Source organism: Polyodon spathula, chromosome 14, assembly GCF_017654505.1.
Source record: "Polyodon spathula isolate WHYD16114869_AA chromosome 14, ASM1765450v1, whole genome shotgun sequence".
In the NCBI taxonomy this organism is placed as follows: domain Eukaryota; kingdom Metazoa; phylum Chordata; class Actinopteri; order Acipenseriformes; family Polyodontidae; genus Polyodon; species Polyodon spathula.
Window position 1 is genome coordinate 18953122 of NC_054547.1, and position 10075 is coordinate 18963196.

The 10075-nt window shown below is 44.0% G+C and overlaps 1 pseudogene; it reads right to left on the reverse strand.

The window, feature by feature from the left end:
* Positions 1 to 8212, reverse strand: part of LOC121327136 — a 131591-nt pseudogene extending 123379 nt beyond the window's left edge.
* Positions 8213 to 10075: the final 1863 nt, after the last annotated feature.

Genomic DNA, 10075 nt, shown 5'->3' on the forward strand with positions numbered 1-10075 from the left:
TTCAGAGTCTTGGTTGACTCAAACAGGTTTTACTCAAGGATTCGTCTGTTCTTTGCACCATCCATTCTCCATATCCTGACTAGCTTCCCAGTAACCATGTTTGACAGCTGGGATGGTGTTGACTGGGTGATGTGCAGTGTTGGGCCTGCGTCAGACGTAACGCTTGGAATTTAGTTCCATTTTTGTCTCATCTGACCACAAAACCTTTGTCCACATGTCTGCAGTGTCACCTACATGTTTTTTTTTGCAAACTCCATACATGCTTTAAGATGAAGCTTTTTGAGTAGTCTTCTTTCTTGCCACCCGACCATACAGACCAGTTTTGTGTAGGGACCGGCTTATTGTTAATGTGTGAACACTGACCCACATCTCAGACACAGAACTTTGCAGCTCTCTTAAGGTCAAGGTCGGCTTGCTGAGAAGGATAATCAGCACCTTTGAAATTTTCTTGTACCCTTCTCCTGCTCTGTGCCTCTCTACCACTTTATCCCTGACTTGTTTCGAAAAGCTTCTTGGTCTTCAGGGTTGCTTTGTTGGATCACTATATGAGTTGCAGCTTAAAAGTCTTTATATACATGAGGAAAATTATCTACAAATTAAACCACTTTGTGTAAACACAGGCTGAAACCATTTCATTAATTTTCATTAATTTGCAAACAAATAATTTGCACCTGAGCTGATTTAGGGCTGCAGCAGCAAAAGGTCTGAATACCTATGCAACTCAGATGAGTCTGTTTTTCTCTGTAAATCTTACTTATTTATATTCTATATACTTTTTTAACTTGATAAATGTGGAATAGTTTGTGTCATGGAGTATGCTTGGGTGCCAACAAAATGTGAAAACTTTGCAGGAGGGTGAATACTTGTATATGCAAGCCACTGTATATACAGTGATTATAAGAAGTATTCGCCCCCCCCCCCCCCCCCCGTACGTTTTCACAGTTTGTTGTGTTACAACCTGAAATCTTGATGCATTTAAATGGGATTTTTCTTCCCTTGATTTCTACAACCTACTCAAAACTTTCAAAGTGTGAAAAAATAAAAACCTGAAGTCTTCATTAGATAAGTATTCACCCCTTTGCTATGACACTCCTAAATAAGCTCAGGTGCAACCAATTACCTTCAGAATTCACACAATAACATAAATGGAGTCCATCTGTATGCAATAAAAGTTGTTCACATGATTTCAGATTAAATACACCTGTCTCTGTAAGTTGGGTAGTGAATTCAAAGCAAAGATACTACCATGAAGACCAAAGAGCTTTCAAAACAACTCTGATATAAAGTTGTGGAAAGGTACAGGTCAGGGGAGGGGTATAAAAGATTCTGCCACAACATTTCGATGGGGTTTAAGTCCAGACTTTGACAAGGCCATGCTAAAATGCTGATTTTCTTCTTCTGCAGCCATTCTTTTGTAGATCTTCTTGTATGTTTAGGATCATTGTCTTGCTGCATGACTCACTTTCGGTTCAGCTCCAGCTCACGGATGGATGGCCTGACATTCTCCTCTAGAATCTTCTGATACAATGCAGAATTAATGGTTGTGTCAATGATGGCAAGCCGTCCAGGTCTTGAGGCAGCAATGCGCCCAAAACCATCACACTCCCACCACCATACTTGACGGTTGGGATGCGGTTCTTCTGTTTGAATGCAGTGTTTGGTTTTCGCCAAATATAACGTTTCTCATTGAGGCCAAAAAGTTCTATATTTGACTTATCTGTCCAGAGAACATTGTTCCAGAAGTCTTGTGGATCATCTATGTGCTCTTTGGCAAACTTCAGGTGGGCAGCAATGTTCTTTTTAGAGAGCAGTGGTTTCCTCCTGGCTATCCTTCCATGAACACCATTCTTGTTCAGTCTTTTTCTGATAGTTGAGTCATGAACACTCACATTAGCCAAGTCGAGAGTGGCCTGCAGATCCGTGGATGTTATTCTGGGGTTCTTTGTGACTTCTTTGATGATTTTCGGTTTTTCTTGGAGAGATTTTGGTAGGACGACCGCTCCTAGGTAGAGTGACCGTGGTCTTGAACTTTCTCCATTTGTAGACTATCTGTCTGACAGTGGATTGGTGGAGCCCCAAATCCATAGAAATGGTTTTGTAAACCTTAATTTTATTTATGTATTTTTTCTGTGCTAGGAACAATAACAGTAATACTTTGAAACAAAATTATATTAAGAAAAAGACTGACATCTAAGATCCTTGAAACATTGATTCATGAATAGACTGTGCTATCTGAACTTTATTTTTTATGATTTTGGTATTTTGCTAGTTTTCTTTTTAATCTTTGCACAAATGTTTAATTTCTTCTACTATCCATTAATGTGGATTAAAGTCTACAACAAAATATATTTTTAATGTATTTCACACACACACACAAACCATATGTTTTATTTTAGGTTTTGTTTATTTTAGGTTTCACACTTTTTGGAGCAACAGTCCATGATATGAAGAAAGAGTAATTGGATTTTATATGTTTATTATAAATGAGTATATTTCACATACTGTATTTGTTGCTTATTCCAAAACAACATGTGGTTTTTTAATTAAATATCTGTTATCAACAAGGCCTTTTAATTCATAATAAATGCTCTAATTTTTTCATACTAAGTAACACTTACAGTGCTGTATATGATACTACGCACCATACTCTATTCGCAAGACAACTGCTTAACCTTTAACATCACATGCAGCTTCAGGTGGCAAAGCCCTCACAATGTGAGTTAATATGCAGGAAAAGAAGGGTGTGTATATTTCACAGCATATCCTGTGATTGCCTACTTGTGCCACTCTGCAATCTACTTGATGTTGAAGATAAATGCTCAATCTTTAAAATGATACCCTGCTTGAGGTGGCACATCCTGACTATCTATGTGAATTCCCCCTTAGAATGTGAACTAATATTCAATATATAACTGTGTGAATAAGTAACTAACTTTAGATCTTAATTAGATCGCCACGTAGTCTTCTTTGTTCAAGACTAAACAGATTCAATTATTTTAGCCTGTCTGCACATGACATGCCTTTTAAACCTGGAATAATTCTGGTCGCTCTTCTTTGCAGTCTTTCTAGAGCAGCAATATCTTTTTTATAGCGAGGTGACCAGAACTGAACACAATATTCAAGATGAGGTAGTCAGTCAGGACAGGAGGGATATGATCCAGTTAAGATTGCGGAACTCCTGGATGCCAGAAAGGGGCAAAGAGGAGTGAGAGTAGGGGACTACTTTCCAGACTTGGAGCTATTTGTAAGCACAGTGAAATAGATAGCTTATGACACGACTGTGTGTCAGCTGAATAGACAACAGCGTTATTGTTTAAAAAAATGGCAACGAAAATATGTAAAGTTTATAAATAAGAAATAAAAAATGGATGGAACACTTATTGCTTTTATCTCTGACACGGTTGTTTTTCTCGTGTTGAGCTGTATCTCTGGATAAATTAATATTAGATACTTTTAATGTTAAAGGGGCTAGGAGTACACATAAAAGAGCGTGTGTTTGAAAGTTTAAAATAAAATAGATGTGTCGTTTATCCAGGAAATGCACAGTGACATAAATAAGAGTGTGAGTGGAAACAAGAGTGGAAAGGAGAGGGTGTGTGGCAGTCCTGTTCTCAGAGAAATGTACAGTTGAAGTTCTCTCGTATCAGGAGGTGATTGTGGGGAGGATGGTAAAAGTTAAAGCAAGGATTAACAAACACTCCCAATGAGAGATAATTAAGTTTTCTAAGATTCTAAAAAATACTTTATCTGAGTGTCAACCTGAAGATTATCTATATCTAGGGGGTGGGGTTAATTGTACTGAAGACGATGTGTTAGATCGGAATCATGCAGAGCCACACCCCCAGTCTGCTCGGAAGCTTTCTGCTGTCTTGAATAGTTTTGATTTGGTGGATGTGTGGAGGAATAGGTTGAGATCGGCAGATTACTGGGTGAGAGTGGTCAACACCATAATATCGGGTGCCAGGCTGGATCGGGTCTATGTATATAAAGATCAGATAAATTTTATTGAAAATTGTAAAATAATACCAAATGGACTGTCAGACCACAGTATTATGTTGGTTAAAGTGTTTTTTTCCTCCAAGGCCTCCAAGTTGTTTGGGTTTGATGCTGGGATGATATGTCTGGATCAGGAGAAGGCCTTTGATTGAGCAGATCATAGATATCATCTCCTGGAAACCCTAAAAGCTTTTGGATTTGGTCTTGTTTTTAAATCTTATATTGCGCAATATTTTTAGAATACTGAAGGTAAATGGGGTTTTGAGCTCTCCATTTCAGGTGTGCAGAGGGGTGCGTCAGGGGTGTCCCCTATCAGGAATGCTATATTCTTTAGCCATAGAGCCTCTAGTGCACAGATTGCATACCGTACTAACTGGAGTGGTGGTTCCTCACCACACCATGGAACCAGTGAGAGTAACGGCTTATGCTGATGATATTAGCATCTTTGTCACAGGGCAGAGTGATGTGCAGGAGTTGTGCCAGTGTCTGAAGGCATTCCAGAGAGCATCTTCTGCTCTTATAAATTAGGAAATGTGTAACGCCTCCTGTCATGCCGGGGGGGGGGTTGCAGTGGAGGTGAGGTGCAGTGAAGGTCCTTGGTGTTTTGGTAGGAATAGACAGAGTAGCTAGCTTGCAGAACTGGGGGGGGGGTGGTGGAGAAAGTTAAAAAAAGGTTTCAAAAGTGGTGCTGGCTGCTCCATCAGCTTTCTTACAAGGAGAGAGTATTGATAATTAACAACCTGGTGGCGTTAACAGTCACTGTTAAAGGAAATTCAAAGTGATATTTACTGACGTTCTTTTGGGATGGGATGCACTGGATCTGGCAGGGGGTTACTGTATCTGCCCTGGGAAGGGGGAGGGGGGGGTGGTGTTAGAGAGGCTGGGGCTGCATTTGGTCAGATGGGCTGGGGTGTTCATGGAACAGCTCCAGTCAGCATTGCCAGCACAGGCTGAGCACAAGCTGGATGAGGAGGAGCCAAGTGAGGGTGAGATAGAGGAACCGTTCCTCTCGATAACAATGTCACAGAAAATAAGCACTGGACCCTGCCAGGCTTAGCAACTTTTCCTTCTCTATGGTAGAGAAGAAAAGTTTCTATAGTGCGTGTGAGGGTAAGGCTCACCCCGGCCTTGCAGAGGGTGCCAGACACACCCTGGAGGGAGTGTTTGGGGATAGGGAAGAAGGTGTGACTGGCCTGGAGAGCTCTGTATAAACCCTCAATCCCAAAGAGATCTGGAGATTTACATTGGAGGATTTTACACACCATCATTGCTGTCAACTCATTAATTTCTCTCATTAATCCCGACACTTCAGACTGTTGTCCATTTTGCAGTGAGAGGGCAACTGTGTTCCATGCTTTCATAAATTGTGACTGTTTGAAACCTCTTTTTAGACAACCGAGCTTTTTATTCCAAAGACTTTCTTTGTGTTTTATGAGGAGGTTTTTATTATGGGGGTGGGGTATAGGAGGAATAGGAGTTTTAGGTGTCAGGTGGCAAATTTTATTCTTGGGCAGGCAAAATTGGCCATATTAAAGAGTACGAATAGGAGAGTGGCAGGGAGTGAGAATATAAATCTGCTCAGTATTTTTAATTTGTTGCTTGTTACTCGGATAAAACTAGAACACAGTTTTTATAAGATAATGAACAATATGGAGAAGTTTGAAGTGTTGTGGTGAGTAGACAGTGCTCTGTGTGAAGTGAATGAGGAAAATGAGCTGATTTTGTTCTTTTAAAAGTATTTTAAATCTATGATTGTGTGTTTTTGAGTTTTAGTGTTGATGCACTGGGGAGGCTCAGGCTGATCTGTGGAGCTAGCAAAATAACTCTTTGTATTTACTTATTTTGTAGACTGTAAATTGTGAAAATAACAATAAAAGAGCATTTAAAAGATAAAAGTCTCTCTCTCCTCCTGTTGCAGCCAAAGCTTCAGGTTTTTATAGCGGTAACCAAGGGATTAACTAGCTAATTATCTTGTTAACCCCTCAGTCACATTCTGTATGGGTTCACTAAGGACATGTTACTGTCAGCTAATCATATTGGGTCAATTGCAACGAGCTTGCAGAGTTAGTATGGAGCTGCGCACCAGCTAGTACTGTACTCTCTCAGGATCATCCCCAGCTGTGTACTAACTTAATACCATCAAAAAAAGAAGCAGCACAAAGTTGGGGACTAGCTGATCTCCAGCTTTAGTACGATACTAAGGATTGTGGTTTGTTTTGGTGTGCTTCCAAACAGGAACTGAAGAGGGCCGGGGCTCAAAATCTGAGCAATTGGTACAAATTATATTTTAAAAGTGTGATTTTTCGAAAAGGTGGTTTTTTTGGAAAGGGTATTCAGGTGGGTTATGGGAGGAAGTGACGTGACCCGGAAGTGATGGAGACAGGAAGCATGTAGTTGGGGGTTGGATTTTATTTACAGTACACCCAAAAGTACAAAGTCCCGAGCAGTGGGTTTCCACACAATTGCAGCGAACAAAGAAAACTGCCTCTGTTACCAGCTATGGTAAGCAGAGGCTTGAAATGAAAACAAATAATCCACACAGAACAGAAAACACTGCCACGTGGTATCTCAATAATCCACACAGCATAGCAGGAGGCTTGGGCTCCCTCTCCCAAGCAGGATAAGTAGGTCCTGGAGATGCCAAGTATCACAGGGGGAAGTCTGGGCTCGGAGACAGCTGGCCTGGAAATCTTCAGGTCTGGGTATAAGCACAAAAAACAAATATACAAACTCAGCGCTCACGCAGCACAACCGTCTCAGTCCAGTATAGGGAGACCGAATGACAGAACCCCACAGCCTAAATAGTGCCGAGCCCCACCCCTGCAATCAGTGCACTGTCCCACCTCAGCCAATCGTCAAGCACAGCACAGCCGATTGCAATAATGGGGCTCGACCATGAGGTCCTGTCCTAAGTTAAGATGGCCGCTACCACTGCGGCTTCTGTCCCAACCATGACTCACAGTCTTTCTCCTCGGTCTCAGTCCTTCCTGCACAGCGCTGTCAGTAGTCGGGAGGGCTAATTACAGGAGGGACTCCTTTCACTCCTGTCACACATCCCCCCCCTAAGAGTGGAGCCGTAGGCACACTCGGCAAACCTTAACTTCCCTCACTGAAAAAAATCAGAGTTTAGATGTTCATGACCCGCACGATGTTTCACAACAAAGGTGAAGGGTTGCAGCACCAGACTCCGAATGATCCACGCATTTGTGTTCCTCATCGTGTACAAGCACTTCAGAGGAGAATGGTCCGTGACAAGAGTGAAAGGCCGGCCCAGGAGGTAATAACGAAGAGAGTCTACAGCCCATTTAATGGCTAAGCACTCCTCTATGACGGCGTAGTTCCGCTCCCTAGGGAGCAACTTCCTACTAAGGTACAGCACTGGGTGTTCCACGTCATCTACCTCTTGAGACAAGATAGCCCCCAGACCAACATCCGAAGAGTCAGTCTGAAGGATGAATTCCCTGTTGACATCCGGTGATATCAACGCCGGGACCTGGGAAAGAAGCTGTTTAATCAAGTCAAACGCCCCCTGCACCGACCTGTTCACTTTACCAAATTTGGGGCACTCTTCTTGGTGAGGTCAGTCAAGGGGCCAACAATGGTGGCGAACTCGGGGATAAAGTGGTGGTAATAGCCTGCCATCCCCAAGTGTAACCTCACCTGAGCCTTGGTTCGTGGAACCGGCGCATCCACTAAGGCCTGGATCTTGGTGCCACCGGCGTCACACGTCCATTACCCATAATAAAGCCAAGTTATTGGGTCTCTTGGTGGCCAAACATGCACTTACCCAGGTTGCCTGTTAGCCCCGCCTCTCTGAGATTGAAGGACGGATGCTAGTCTAACAAGATGCTCCACCCAGGTGAAGCTGAAAATAACCACGTCATCAATATATGCAGATGCATACTGATGATGGGGGAATAATACCCTGTCCATCAATCTCTGGAAAGTGGCTGGGGCTCCATGCAAACCAAAAGGCACGGTCTGGAAATGAAACAGATGATCCGGGGTAGTGAATGCAGTTCTCATGAGAGCTGGACTCCAACAGGATCTGCCAATATCCCTTCGTCAGGAACGGTGTTGACAAATACCTCGCCTTACCCAGACTGTTGAGGAGCCAGTCCACCCAGGGCATTAGATACACATCAAACTTGGAGATGGCGTTCACCCGACAGAAATCCACACAGAAGCGGGTGGTACCATCCTTCTTAGGAACCATTACCACTGGACTGCTCCACTTACTCTGGGATGGTTGAACGACTCTTGAGCATGTCCTCTAGCTCCCAGCGCATCACACTCTGCCGACTTTCTGGGATTGGGTAGGTCCTTTGTTTCAATCGAACATCTGGCGAAGTAATAATAGCATGTTCAATGATATTCGTTCTACCGGGCACCTTCGAAAAAACATCACGCACTCCTCAATTAGCCATCTCAGCTCCTTTTTCTGACGGGGAAGTAGCTGTTCCCCCATCAAAATCTCTGTTTGCTCAGATGACCCTGCGTCAGGACCAAAATCCTCCTCGGGGCTCTCGCTAGTGACAAACAGAGCCTCTCTTTCTCTCCAGGGCTTCAACAAATTTACATGATAAATTTGGAGTGGTTGGGCTGCCCGATTTCATAATTGACCCTCCCTACCACCCAGACCACCTCGTAGGGGCCCTGCCACTTGTCAAACAACTTAGAATCTGAGCAGGGAAGAAGCAACAGTACTTCGTCACTAGACCGAATTCGTACATTTTTATGGTACTGCTGCTGTTGCAGCTGCTGGGCGTTGTGCAAGTTCTCTTGTGCCAACCGACCAACTAATTCTAAGCGGTCTCTCTGGAGTAGTACATATTAGACTACATTTTTGGAATTCTTTTGTCCCTCCCAACCCTCTTGCACCAGATCGAGAATGCCCCGGGATTGTCTGCCGTACAAACGGAGAAAACCCCGTCGAGCTCTGCGGCACCTCTCTCACTGCGAACATGAGGAAAGGGAGGAGTTTAGCCCAATGTTTCTGCTCTTGATCGACAAAGCGTCTCAGCATCTGCTTCAGGTTCTGATTGAAGCGCTCCACCAAACCGTCTGTCTGCGGAGGTATACAGAGGTTCGAATAGAGTAAACTTTCAAGATTTTATACACCTCCTTCAGGAGTGCCGGATATGAAACTAGTTCCCCAATCCGACAGAATCTCCTTGGGAATCCCTACTCTCACAATAACATGCACTAACTCTTTGGCTATGGTGCCGGCACTAGTGGATCACAAAAGGCACCGCCTCCGGATATCGCGTCGCATAGTCCACCATCACTAGGATCTGCATATATCCGGAGTCGCAAGGCAACATTGGACCCACTATATCCATTGCCATATGTTCGAAAGGGGTACAAACCAGGGGCAGTGGGACCAGCGAGGCCAGGCGAACTCGTGCCGGCACTACTCGTTCGCAGTCAGGGCACTCCGCTACATATTTCTTCAAATCATCATGCAGTCCCATCCAATAAAACCGGTCCAATATCCATTCCAAAGTCTTTTCCCGCCCCAGGTGGCCAGAAAAGGGGATGTTACCCGCTATCCGCAGGACCTCCTGGAGGAGAGTCTTTGGAACTAATAATTGTGTTACCAGCTGTCCAGTACCTGGGGCTTGGGTTACCCTATACAGTAAGTGCCCAGATATGATGAAGTGGGGGAAATGTGAGCGGCCTGCAGCCATCAACTTCCTTCCCCTCGATAGACCGAACCCACCTCCAGATATGCACCAGAGTAGGGTCATTGTCTTGCTCCCACTCTAATTCCACATCCCGGTCCCAGAATTGGGTATGCTGAGTGGAGGTTCCAAATCCTCAGCTCTAGGTACCTCAGTAACCCGCTCTGGCTGGTCACACTGAACACCCACCCCCTTCTGTGTGCGCTTGACCGATACCACAGACTCATGTCCCAAACATGTCTCATTAAATGTTCCCTCCAGCTTCTTGGCCCTATGTTCTCGCTTCGTTTTCAGGGGCCGGAATCTGGAGGGAAACAAAGTAGTGTGCCACGGGAATACCTGCCCAATTGTGCCTCCCATCGCAACCACTCCTTTTCCGGTCAGTGGTTTGGTAT